The following is a 12,636-nucleotide window of genomic DNA, read 5'->3' on the forward strand; positions in this document are numbered from 1 at the left end:
ACAGGGGAATTCCAGGGCCAAGAAGTAGGAGTGAGTGGGTAGGGGAGCAGGGTGGGGGGAGGGTATAGGGGACATTTGGGATAGCATTTGAAATGTAAATGAAGAAAATGTCTAATAAAATAATTTTTTTTAAAAAAAAATACGAGAGGGGCATCAAGGTGCTGATAACCTGAACGTGGTCCTCCAAGCTCCAAAAATATAAAACATAAATTGTTGGTGTTTAAGCCACCTAGTCTGTGGTATTCTATTACGACAGTCCTTAAAAAGAGAGTGTAAGGGACAGAAAGAGTTTATTTCTAAATTGCATGTTAAACACCGTAAGATGAGGAACGCTCCCGTAGGCTACTGCCTTTGCTCTGTTTCTACCAATTTCTTGCATGAGGAAAAAAAATAACTCTAAGCTGCATGTTCTGTTCTCTGTCCCTAAACTGCCATCTGTGGGGTTTGGCTAGCAGGAGTGGAGCCTTAGATGGAATACAGACGAAAAGATCATGTGGTGGGTGGCGTAGCTAACATGCCCCAGAGCTAATATCAACAGGCTAACGACCCGTCCGTACTGGTTAGAGCACTGGGTAAGAGAGGTCAATCACAGGGAGTTTATATTTAAATATCACTGCTAGAATATTTGTGTTTTCCTCCAGGCAGAGGTAAACATGCTTGTTCATTTAGTGTCACAGGAACAAAATCATCAAACACTAAACACATTAAAGTTTATAGACTTCCCACTGAAGAGGGTATGGGGGTGACAGCTGCCACACAAATTGCAACTGGCAGACCACTCCTAGGGACCTTTTCTTCTCAGCAATTTACACTTTCACTGTTGTCTACGAGGCCATTCTTCCTGGCTACTCAGTCACCCTTTGTGTAACTTTCTCTCCTTTCAGCTGTCCCTGGCTGGGCTAAGGAACAGGAAAGCTCTGGAAGCCACAGACAGAAGTCACTTTTTTCTTTTCTTCATTCAGTCCAGGCACATCAGTCCTGGAGACAAAGAACGAGCCCCCCTGCCCCCACCCCTTCCTCTCACTTCCTCTGACATTTCCACTGCCAACATGAAGCCCTGACTTTCCCTTCTAGAATAAAATTCTGTATGTGTTGTCATTGGAGGGAACACAAAGACTGAAATCACTGAACAACCATCGTGGAGGTTCTATTACCAGGGAATGGGGTCCACTCTTGAAGTTCTTAGTCTCATGATTAAAAGAATTTTAAATATGGGCTATAAGTGGAGGCTTAAGGACAATTGGGTTAGTTTAAAAGCAAAAATCTCAGGGCAGGCATGTTATAAATCTTGACAGCTACCTGGAGGAGGAAAATGAAGAAAAGAAGGAAAAAAATTGTAAGTTTGAGTTAAGTGGCGTGGAGGTCGGCCACATGGCAAACAAGAAGGCCCATGGCGCAGAGGGGAACCTTAGAGAAGCTAAAAGTACCAAAAATAAAACGCATGTGGGCTCTGGCTGGCAACTGAAAAACAGAGATGGAAAAGAAAAAAGGAATTGGGTCAGAAAGGTGGGCAGAACCAACAGAACCTCGCAGCAGCTTGTAGATACTGCGGGAGCAGAGGGGATTCTGGGAAAGAGAAGTGTATTGTCTTATTGAAGGGATGGTTATTCCTACCAACTCTTTAGCATGGTTTAAGATGGACCCATCTTCCTGGGTGATTGACCTGCCCAACTGGATTAACTTTTACTGCAAAAGACAATGGCCTGTCTCCACTCAAAGGTGGATTCCATTCTTTAATATGACTACCCCCTACTGAAAAGGTAACCTTAAAATCATTTAAGAGATGGGGTGAAATTGGGACTAGATATAACTCAGGTTTTATGAAAATCAAGATGTCCAGCTCCAAAGCTTTATACCCGAATGACTAATGTCTACACTGGAGTTTCAGTCCCCACCTTTACACAGCGCCTCTAGGCAAGGGTGCTCATTTAGGCGGAGACAAGAAACCAAAGCATTTGAGCCAAGGACAGCTCTGGAATTACGGTTCTCAGTGCACCTCTCCCTAAGCCACCTGTCAGGTTTCTAACTCTGGTTCTCTGTGTGAGTGGAGTGTGATGTGAGGTTTGTAAACTGAAGGTAGGGAGGGGTGGCACTTACCCTCCACATTACCAAGGGAGTTGCTGCGTCCAGGAGTTTGACATCCCGAGTGAGTTGCTGCGTCCAGGAGTTTGACATACCGGGAGCGTTCCTCCTTCCTGTGACTGCCAGCATTTAGCAGGGGCCAGCTAGCAAGAAGGCTGGTGTGTACCTGTGTCCCAGCCACAGCAACACAGTGGGGAGAGGGTCAAAGCTGAGAAGTGCTGGCCTACTAGCCACCAACTCTCATGCCCTGCCTCTTGGTTTCAACCTCGTGCAACTCTGAGAGTTCGAGCAAGCACTGTTGAAACCTCCCTTTACTCTGCTCGGTATCTTGCCGAGGTCCTGGGAAAGTAGGCTGGGCTTCCCAAATCTGAGTACCATTGTGTACCTTGTCCCTCAGGTCATGGCTTAGGAGGCAGCTGTCCACTCAAGGGAGCCATGGGCGGGCCTGATGAATCAAAGCATTGGGAAAACGGGGACACATTCAGCAAACTTAGCTTGCACAGATAGCTGGGCCAACCTCTGGCTCACTTCCCCTTCTATCTCACACAAACAATTCCATTCGTGGAGAGTTTCTACTATTGCTGGAGATCTGAAGGGTCCCTGGAATGTTCTGGGTACTGCCCTTTCCAGAGAATGGATTAGCAGAAATTCCCTTACTTTCTGTCACCAGGGGTTATCTGGCTTTCTGGCACAAAGAAAGCTTTGGCTGGGTTTCTTGCTCTTGCTTGCACACAGGAAAGGTATGCAGAATGCAGGTGAGAGATACAAGCCAAGAGCACAGTGCTTTCCCAGTGCCACATGGTGCCCAGAGCCCTGCTGGTGACAGAGCTGCTTCTGTCTTTGCTTCACAAAAGCAGCTTGCCTGATGGAACTTCAACTTAGAAGACAAGATGACCTTGGGCTGGCCAGCCATTTTACATATTGATCTTATACTTGTGGCTAGAGCCTCTTATACTTTGGTCTGCCTGCTTCCAGCTTACACAACCAAGCTAATTTCTGACTCCTGGGGCTTGGCCAGGATGACAGTGTTAGGGATAGAAACTCAAGCAAATATAGGGGTTTTATGATGAACCCCACCCTATCCCCACCGCCACCCCACCCCAGTCTGAGTGCCAGCATTCCTAAGCAACTGCTGGAGGAGTCGGGTCCAGATGGCAGGCTGTCCCGCAGGCTTGGAATTCCCCCTGGAGGTTCCCTGGGCCTCCCTGTGTGAGCATCTCTGATCAGGAATTGAGGAGAGAGGTGTCTTAGGGATGTCTCCATTGGAGTTGGGGCTGGGTGACCTCAGGAACCTGTCTTGGATGCATCTAGGGAAGAAAAGCTGTTACTTGAAAAGGAGCTTTTTGTGGGGCTCTGTTCTAGACCTCATGGAAACTTACTTTTGAGGTCTCTTAGCAGGAGGAGAGCCTGCTCCACATGTGTGGTTTCCTTGTGGGCTACAGCTGGCGACTGCCAAGGTCTAGGCTGCCGGCGGCCAAGGAGCTGGAGGTGGAGGTGGGACTTCCACAGCAGTTCCTCAGGCCTGTGGCCTAACTGTTGGTCATCCTCACAGACCCCAGCAGGTCTGCACCATGAGTGTGAACAAAGGCTGGGCAGGCCTTCCACTGGGACGCAGAGCTGCGGGTGCAGGGACGCTTGGGTCCCAGGCAGGGATGTTACTGTCCAGCTGTACTTTGAGCCTACTGTTTACTAATTCATTTACATAAATGCAGCTACTATAATGTATTGCTGTAACTTGGGTTGGGTGTCAGGCCTTGGGGACAGAACTAGAAGAGCCTGGCATTACCTTTGATATGGGCAGGGAGTGGGGACAATACAGTGTGAAGAGGATGATGTCTTGCTCTGCACAGTGTGGGCCATGTTCTAGGACAGGACCACCTAAATCAGACACACAAGACCAACAATAGCTTTGTGGAGGGAAGACAAGGAAGATCTGGTGCTGTTTAAATCCTGGATACCCACTCAGTTTGTCCGTGCAGTTTCTTCTCGTCTCTGTCCAGCTTTGAACACATGCCAGTCTGTGAACTTCCCTTGTTGACCCCTTTTCTGTCTACCTTCCGCACCAAGTCTCTTGTTCTCCAACATCTTATTTTAGAGCATTGACTCTGCACTAGGATATCTACAAAGATTGTCTCATACCAACCCTCTGAGATGGTGGCGCCAGACTGCCAGCGTTCGAACTCCAGCTGAGCTACTGCCAGTTTTGAGAGCTTGGGCAAGCAAGTTAGAAAACTGTCAGAGTGAGGCTGGAGTAAGTTAGCATCTCACCGTGCTCAGATGGATCCCGCCAAGGTCTGGTACTACGTGAGTGTTGGCTGATAGTGGGCAACTTCCCGCTGAGGTGTGGATAGGGGTTGTCCCCAGCAAAACTCACGTTGAGTCTTCATTTCCCTGTTCTGCAGTGTCAGGAGGTGAGGCCTTTAGGAGACAACTGGGGCATGAGGGATTTACCTCTGTGTATGCATTCATGTCTTTCTTGAGAGATGAGGTTCAGTCTCTTGGGAATGAGCTGGGTCTCGTGGGACTGAATAATCTTCTGTGAGACTCACTGTCCTACAGCAAGGCTGCTTGCACAAGTACTGTTGCTCAGTGGGATCCTACTGCGTGGTGTTATGTCGTAACATACAGTCCGCCTCAGGTGCAGGAGCCTGCCCTGGAGCAGAGTCCCCCTTTCATGGCATTTCAGCCTTCCACTTGTACCTACATCCTGACCTACAACGTTCTGTCACCCTAGCCTTAGCTGTGTCCCACTGAAATGCTGAAGTAGCTGATTCCAGTCTCACCCACTTGGTCCACATCTGGCAAGAACACACACTGGGAATTTGTGCTCCTAAGACCATTCCCGGCCTCAGTTTGGAGTACTCAGGCCTGCTTTGACGTTGCAGACAGGGAGACAGGTTAGCTGAAGAAATTTCATGGGCAGGGAAGCCTCGGGGAGTCAGCCAGGGGAGCTAGGATGCTAACCCAAGAAATATGGGAAGGTGGCAGGTTGAAGAGGAGGCAAATAGAGCACTGTCTGGAAGGTACACGAGAGTTGTAAGAGTCAAGAGTAGCTTTGGAGACACTTCTAAATGGGATTGTTTAAGCAATGAAGGCCCCAACCCTGATGTCAATGGAAATGTCCGTCAATTGCCTTCTGCTGGCCTGTATGAGTCTAATGGGGGGGGGCATTGATGACATCATACCTGTCCACTGAGTGGGGAAAGAGGACCCACGAAGTGGGGCTTGTCTGGGATGAGAGATTAGAAGTCAGGGTCTCAGCGTCTCATGCCATCTGTGACCATTCTGTCTCTTCATCTGGGAGCCACAGGAACTCTTCCAGCCTCTCTCCGAGGAACATTCCAAAGGGGAAGTACAGGCCATTCTCCATAAACAGCATCACACAATTAGAAGATTGTGGCTCTTCAGAAAACATGCAGCTCAAATGGAGCTCAGCTAGCATCTTCCTAAAGAGAAGCCAGGTTAGTCCGTAAGGATGGATGCTGTCTTCATCCACTCGTGGAAGACACAAATCAGTCTTGTCTTTATTTGAGCCTCGTTTGGGATATTTTAGACCACAATCCTTCAGCTGGATCACTGAACCTACACTCAGAAATGAAAGCCACCTGACTAAATAAACAGTCGGGAATGGAGAGGAAGCAGGAAATGCCGTTCCAAAGCTAAGAACATTAACAAGTATCCAAGGGACAACAATCCATAATTAATGTCAATTGGGAGAAAAAAAACCATAAAAACTTGAAATTTGAAACATGACCCAGAGAATAGACTCATGGCTTCTCTGTTGCTCAACTCATTCTACCTTCTTGGCCCCTTCTTTGTTCTAACTGCCACATTTATTCAAATTCTCTCTGTAAATGTCTGAGTCTGCAGACTTAGACACTGAGATTCTATACTCCTCACTTGAACTATATGGCCCAGCCAGTCAACAGACGCTCGCTCAATAAGTCACATGACCAGACAGCTGATCTTGGCTAAAGCCCCAGGAAGGATGCCCTTGTTATCAAAGACCAGATCTTAGAGACCTGGTTCAACTTGAGATGAGATTTCAGTGCCATTGAACAGACCCCAATCGATGTACTTATGCCAAGATTCAGCTGGCCACAGATGCCCAGGGACGGGCTTGACTTGTAGAATCCGCTCTGTAAGAGAGGTGTTGGTCTAAGTCCACGGAGGAGCCCCCTTTCCATGAATTCCCATTCAGCCCAACACCTATGTGCTATTCCCCAGCCTCAGCTAGGCTATCATGTGACTGTCCACTCCATCTCAAGTGTGATTATGACATAAGTGTCTAGCTGACCCCTGAAGGGTCATGAGCACCTTCTCTCTCTGATCCCCAGAGCATAGACTTGCTCTAGCTATTGGCTTCCAGGGACTGTCTTCCTAGCCCCGTGCCCCATTATTGGTATGGACCAGTGAAGTTAGAGCCGGGTACTATTTTACTTTTTAGCTGAGGTAGCCTATATCTACTGTACTGGCTTGTTTTGTGTCAACTTGACCCAGCTGGAGTTATCACAGAAAAAGGAGCTTCAGTTGAGGAAATGCCTCCATGAGATCCAGCTGTAAGGCCTTTTCTCAATTAGTGATCAAGGGGGGAGGGCCCCTTGTGGGTGGGACCATCTCTGGGCTGGTAGTCTTGGGTTCTGTAAGAGAGCAGGCTGAGCAAGCCAGGGGAAGCAAGCCAGCAAAGAACATCCCTCCATGGCTTCTGCATCAGCTCCTGCTTTCTGACCTGCTTGAGTTCCAGTGATCAACAGCAGTATGGAAATGTAAGCTGAATAAACCCTTTCCTCCTCAACTTGCTTCTTGGTAATGATGTTTGTGCAGGAATAGAAACCCTGACTAAGACATGTACCTTGTCTCATCTTTTTTTCTTCCCCATCTTGTGTCACTAAGGGACAGGGAACCTGGGCCCCTAAGTCAATGTGTAGTAAAGGAGTCCAGGAGGACTGTCAGACCAGAATTGTCCGGTTCAAGTCTGTGTGTACAGGGAATAAGGCCCCCTATTCAGCTGTTGGGACAGAAAATCTGTTTGTTGTAGCATTTGCCTGGGTTGACTGACACATGCCTGCTCAGTGATGCCAAGGCTGTGCATCTTGCTAGGAGGGATTCTCCCCATCTCTGCAGAGCACTCCAGCCCACCATGTTCCTTCCCTGTGGCTTTGCCTGGATCCCTCTGGGTGTGTGTCTCCTACCCTCCCTATCAAACCTCTCTTTGTGAAGAGGCTGTGAGCATGAGTGGACGTGGAAAGCTTTGTGTTTGAGTCAGAGTCCAAATGCCAGCGTCACCACTGACTGACATGAGTCCTTGAGTTAATGACTCCTCTCTGCACTTTAAGTTTCCACTTGGTAATCCAGGGAAAATATTTCCCAGCCTGACTGTGAAGCCAAAAGGCAGATTCAGTGTAAAGCAGCAGATGATCAGCATCATGCACGTTGGTATCACATTGCCTATAGGAATGACTGGGCCAGTGTAACAAGTGTCCACGTTGGCTACGACCAGTCAGCACATGGCCTGCCCACTCCTCTTTCTTCAGTCACTCCAGCCAATCATCCATAGTGGCTTCCTTTCAGAAGAGGCCAAGCTCCTTTGTTCTCCGTCCTCCACCTTCTAGTGTTTATCTGAGGGATTACAACTATCTTGAAATGTGCAGGTCTGTTTCAGAAAGATACTGTGGATGGATCCGAACCTGCATGATTGCTAGTCCTGCTGATGAGCCATCATTTGTTGATGTGCCAGCTCTGTCCCTACTAGCTCCCCACAGGGCTTGGTGTCACTGTCCCAACACTCAAGTGCTTTGATATTGCTGAAAACCCCAGGATGGAAAGTTAAGAACCTAGACCAGTACAGAGAGGACTCTCCAGGAGTTCAGAGCACTTGTGGGTGACAAGACATGGAAGGAAGAAGAGAGGGGTCATGAGATGTATGTCCAGCTGGTGGTAGATAATCAGTCCTCTGGACTCACAGGCTCCACATCTGCAGCCTCAGTTGAGCTCAGACAGAAAGGATGAGAGAGAATAACAGTGCCTCAGCTCTTCCTGTGTAGACTTCTTACCTTGTTGTTATTCCCAAAGCAGCACGCTATGACAACTGTTGGCATAATATTCCATGATGTCCCATAAGAATCTAGAGGTGACAAAATGTAAAGGAGGCTCTGACAGGTCACAGGCCATTTCATATAAGGTCTTTGATGGCTCTTAAGTTTGGTGTCTGTGAAAGACAGGACATCCTGTAAGAGATTCCCTGTGGACACTAATTGGTAGCTGGTGTAAAGTGCAAAGTGGGGCTGAAGAAACCGTTCTGTGAGGAAGGCATTTTCTGTGTGGGTCTCCAGAAGCCACGAGAAGCTGGCAGTGCACAGGTCCATGCTCTCCCACGGGGAGATTGGGGGTGGGGAGGAGAATCAGCTGGCGAGCTTGACCTGTCCAGTGGAAAACACAGAAGACTCTATCTCAAACAAGGTAGAAAGTAAGAACATTTGAGGTTGACCTCTTTACACATGCATCATGGCATGAAAGTGTCCACTTTCATACACACAAATACGCACGAATATATTGTACACATACATGCATATATACAGACACGCAAAGATTGAGAAATAAAAAAAGAAAGGAAGAAGGAAAGAAGGAAGGAGGGAAGGAAGAAACAAAGAAAAGGAAGAAAGACCCAGGTGTGGTGGTACATGCTTTTAATCTGTGTACTTGGAAAGAAGAAGCAGGTAAATCTCTGAGTTTGAGGCCAGCTGGTTTATACAGCAAGTTCCAAGTCAAGTGCTGCATAGTGAGATCTGTCCCAACAGAAGAACATAAGTCATTTCAACCGCTTTCCTGTAAGTGGACCGGCCTCCTTGTGACTTTCCAGAGCGTCCTCTGAGTTAGGACAGACTGCATATACTGTACATACACATTTTGCCTATGTAAATATTCACTCTATTATCAGATTCAGAAGCTTATTGTTAAAAGCCATGTTCACCCAGCAGCACTGATTCCCTTGTGACAGGACCAGGGAACCCTGGAGGTAGAGGTGACAGGGCACAAGAACAGTAGGCCAGCCTAGGACATTCCAAGATACAAGCACAGCACTGTACCCTGGTGTCAACCGTGCCGAATGCTGAGTGGGAGGATGAACAGATGACACAAGACAGATGTCCCCATGAGTGGTGCCAAGTCCGGACTGTTGGCCCCATTTCAGATTTGGAAGAGAATCCGGATCAGGTCACACTATGAGCCCCTGACTGCTATGTTTGCAAGGCTCCTCAGTGGCAGAGGCTTGGATCACAGAGGATTTAAACACCACGACACTCCTCCGATTTTCTTTTGTAATTTTTTTTTTTTTGAGAATCCCAATCATCAGTACTATACGCTGAATTCACATCACAGCCCCTCCCTCTCTTCCTTCCATCTTCTCCCCTCTCCTCCAACTCACATTTAAATTCATGGTCTCTTCCTTAATTATATATATATATATATATATATATATATATATATATATATATATTACATACAGAAACACACATACATACACACATATATACACAAAGACCCACACATACACACACACCTGCATACATACATACATACATATATACATACATACATACATACACATAGCCTTCCTGGGAGCTGAGTGAACTGCCCTGTCTCCTGTCTCCAGCAGCTTTTGAGCTCACTCTTGCTGTCTTTATGAGTATCATTTGCATCCAAAAAGGAGACTTTTGGTGTGGAGAATATGCATACCCCATAGCCATTAAAGCATAGGTACTGTACTCAGAGTTCCTCACCAAGTTACCAGACTTCAACCTGAAGGGAAGACTCTTTAAGAACCCCTTTTGCTGGCAATGCAAATAGTAGTCGTTAGGCAGAAATGACGCTGATAGAGTGGCCTGGTCTTTCCCTTGGTGGAAAGAGTCACACAGCAGCTGCTTCTTCCTGGAGCAGTTCTGTCTCATGAGACTGGTTCTGCTGGGCCCATTGCACCAGCCAACTTCCTGCTCGATTGCCAGCACCAACCTTTGTGGCTTACTGCTGAGGCCACTGAAGGGGTCCAGTCTCTTGAAGACTCCTCTCAGGTACCTGAGCCTAGACTTCTAGCCCAGCACTAGCGTCTCAGGCAGGTCCTCCGGAGCCCCCCTCTTCAGTGGTCGCAGGCAGGCCCTCCGGAGCCCCCCTCTTCAGTGGTCGCAGGCAGGCCCTCCGGAGCCCCCCTCTTCANTCTTCAGTGGTCGCAGGCAGGCCCTCCGGAGCCCCCCTCTTCAGTGGTCGCAGGCAGGCCCTCCGGAGCCCCCCTCTTCAGTGGTCGCAGGCAGGTCCTCCGGAGTCCCCCTCTTCAGTGGTCGCAGGCAGGTCATCCGGAGCCCCCCTCTTCAGTGGTCGCAGGCAGGCCCTCCGGAGCCCCCCTCTTCAGCTTCTTTTCTGCACAATAGGTCCTGGCTTCCCGTGCTTCCTTTTTGAGTTGGCCTCTCATGTTGTGACACTAGCCCTGACTCCTTAAGGGACTGATGAGTGAGAAGGTGACAGCCCTGGAGTGGCAGAGACAAACAGCCCTCCGCATGGCGGCTGAATTGCTCTGCAGTGCTTGAGTATCATCTGCATCCAAAAGAGAAAAGCTTGGGGAGTTTCTATTTAGTTTCAAAATATTTGGTTTTGCCGCCATCCCTAGCACTTGAGGCTGCCTTAAGCAGAGCAAACTATGTAAAGACAATGCCCAAGAAAATGTTCTGTAAGTAATTTATTTGCTTGTTTGTCTGTTTGAAGGTTTTTGTTGGTGGTGGTGGTGGTTGTGGTGGGTTTTTTGTTTGTTTGTTTGTTTTTGTTGTTGTTGTCTCATTGTTTTGTTTTGTTTTGTTTTGTTTTGAAAGAAGGTCTCCCTGGCTGTCCTAGAACTCACTAAATAGACCAGACTAAATAATTTGAGGCTGGCCTTGAACTCACAAAGATCCACCTGCCTCTGATACCCATGTGCTGGGATTAAAGGCCTACGCCACCACCCCAATCTCAGATAGATAACTCATAACGCTGAAACTCTACAAGGACAGACTTCCCACCCCATAGTGTTGGAAAATAAGCTAGTGTTGGGAAAGTGTGACTGTATGTGTGAGGTTTTTAATTATGGACCTCTCTGACAGGTAACAGCCTAAAACTTAGAGAGAGGAATGAACATCATGACTTTGGAATGTTTGTGTCACGAGACTTTCAGAGCTGCAGAGTTTGGCTCAGTGGTTAAAAGCACTTACTGCAACTGAACGAGGCAGACTATAGGTATCATTTGGACTACCATGAGAAAAAGAGAAAGAAAGAGGGTCGGGAGGCCCATGAACATTCAAGGAAAGCAAGAAAAAGAAAAAGAAAAAAAAAAGATTGGCCTGGAGACTAAGCTCTACCATAAACAGCGCCATGCAGAGAAAATACAAATGAAAAAGACTGTTAAGATGCATGAGAAGAGAGACACCAAGCAGAAGGATGATGAGAAGACTCCACAGGGAGCATCCCCGCCTATCAGCTGGACAGAGAGGGGCAGTACTGGACAGAGAGCAAAAGTACTTTCCAACAGGGTTTGTCCCGCCCACACAGGGTCTGGGGAACCACCTGTGGAGAGAATGAAAGGCGGGAAACACAAGGATGGACAGCAAGTCTGATTGATCAAGCTGTCAACTTTTTATTGTTCCCAGGCAGGTTTTATGCCCACAGAAGCAGGGCATGGGGAGGGGGATGACACAGAATCGCTTTGTTTCTGGGAGAATGCACCTGTTCCCAAAAGCAGGATATTGGCTAGGGAAAAAGTTCAGCAGGAGGAACAGAACAGAGTGGGTTGCTAGGTACCTGTCCACAAGATCTATAGCTATTTGTTCTTAACTGGGGGTAGTACTTTCCCACAGAGGCCTCAACTTTTCCCACAGAAATCTCAGCTAAGCTAGTACTTTTCCACTAAGGCCAAGACTTTGTAAGTAAGCACTTATGGCTGACAAGGCAGTTATCATTCAAACAGGGTCGCTCCCAACAATGATTAAGCAGAAACAAAAAGAAAAGGCAGGAAAATGGGAGGTCCCTCCACCCAAAGTTTGTGCCCAAGGAGAAACAGAAGCATTGAAAGTTATTTGAACAGAAAAAAAAGAAAAAAGAATGCATAGAAGAGAATGGTTACTAAAGTCTGCTTTGTTGGTGATGGCTTTACAAGAAAACCACCTAAATATGAAAGGTTCATTAGGCGAGTTGGGCCTTGTGACACAAGGAGGCAAGGTGATTTGGAGAAAGTGTGCCCAAGTTACCAACAATCCTGAGAATGATGGGTGCATCAATGCGGTCTTGCTGGTTTGACAGTGACGTCATTCATACAAGTCATTCCACTCAATACTGAAGACTACCCACTGTCAGAAAAACACCATCACTGGGATCTTTCTGAACTACCGAGCAGCCTTACCCCATGTGCAGTCATCAAGAAGTATTTATTAAGTTGTAAAGGAAAATAAAACTGCCCAGTTTGACAGCTGGTCTTAAAAAGGAAATCCCTTGCTGCTTTTGCAGAGATGCTCATCCCCAGCACTCAGAGTGGCCAACAGC

General features: G+C 47.5%; 1 pseudogene; it reads left to right on the forward strand.

Moving 5' to 3' along the window:
- The first annotated feature begins 322 nt into the window (after positions 1-322).
- On the forward strand, positions 323-12,398 carry LOC110335065 (annotated as a pseudogene).
- The last annotated feature ends 238 nt before the right edge of the window (positions 12,399-12,636 follow it).

This window comes from Mus pahari, chromosome 17 (genome assembly GCF_900095145.1).
Source record: "Mus pahari chromosome 17, PAHARI_EIJ_v1.1, whole genome shotgun sequence".
Taxonomy (NCBI): Eukaryota; Metazoa; Chordata; class Mammalia; order Rodentia; family Muridae; genus Mus; species Mus pahari.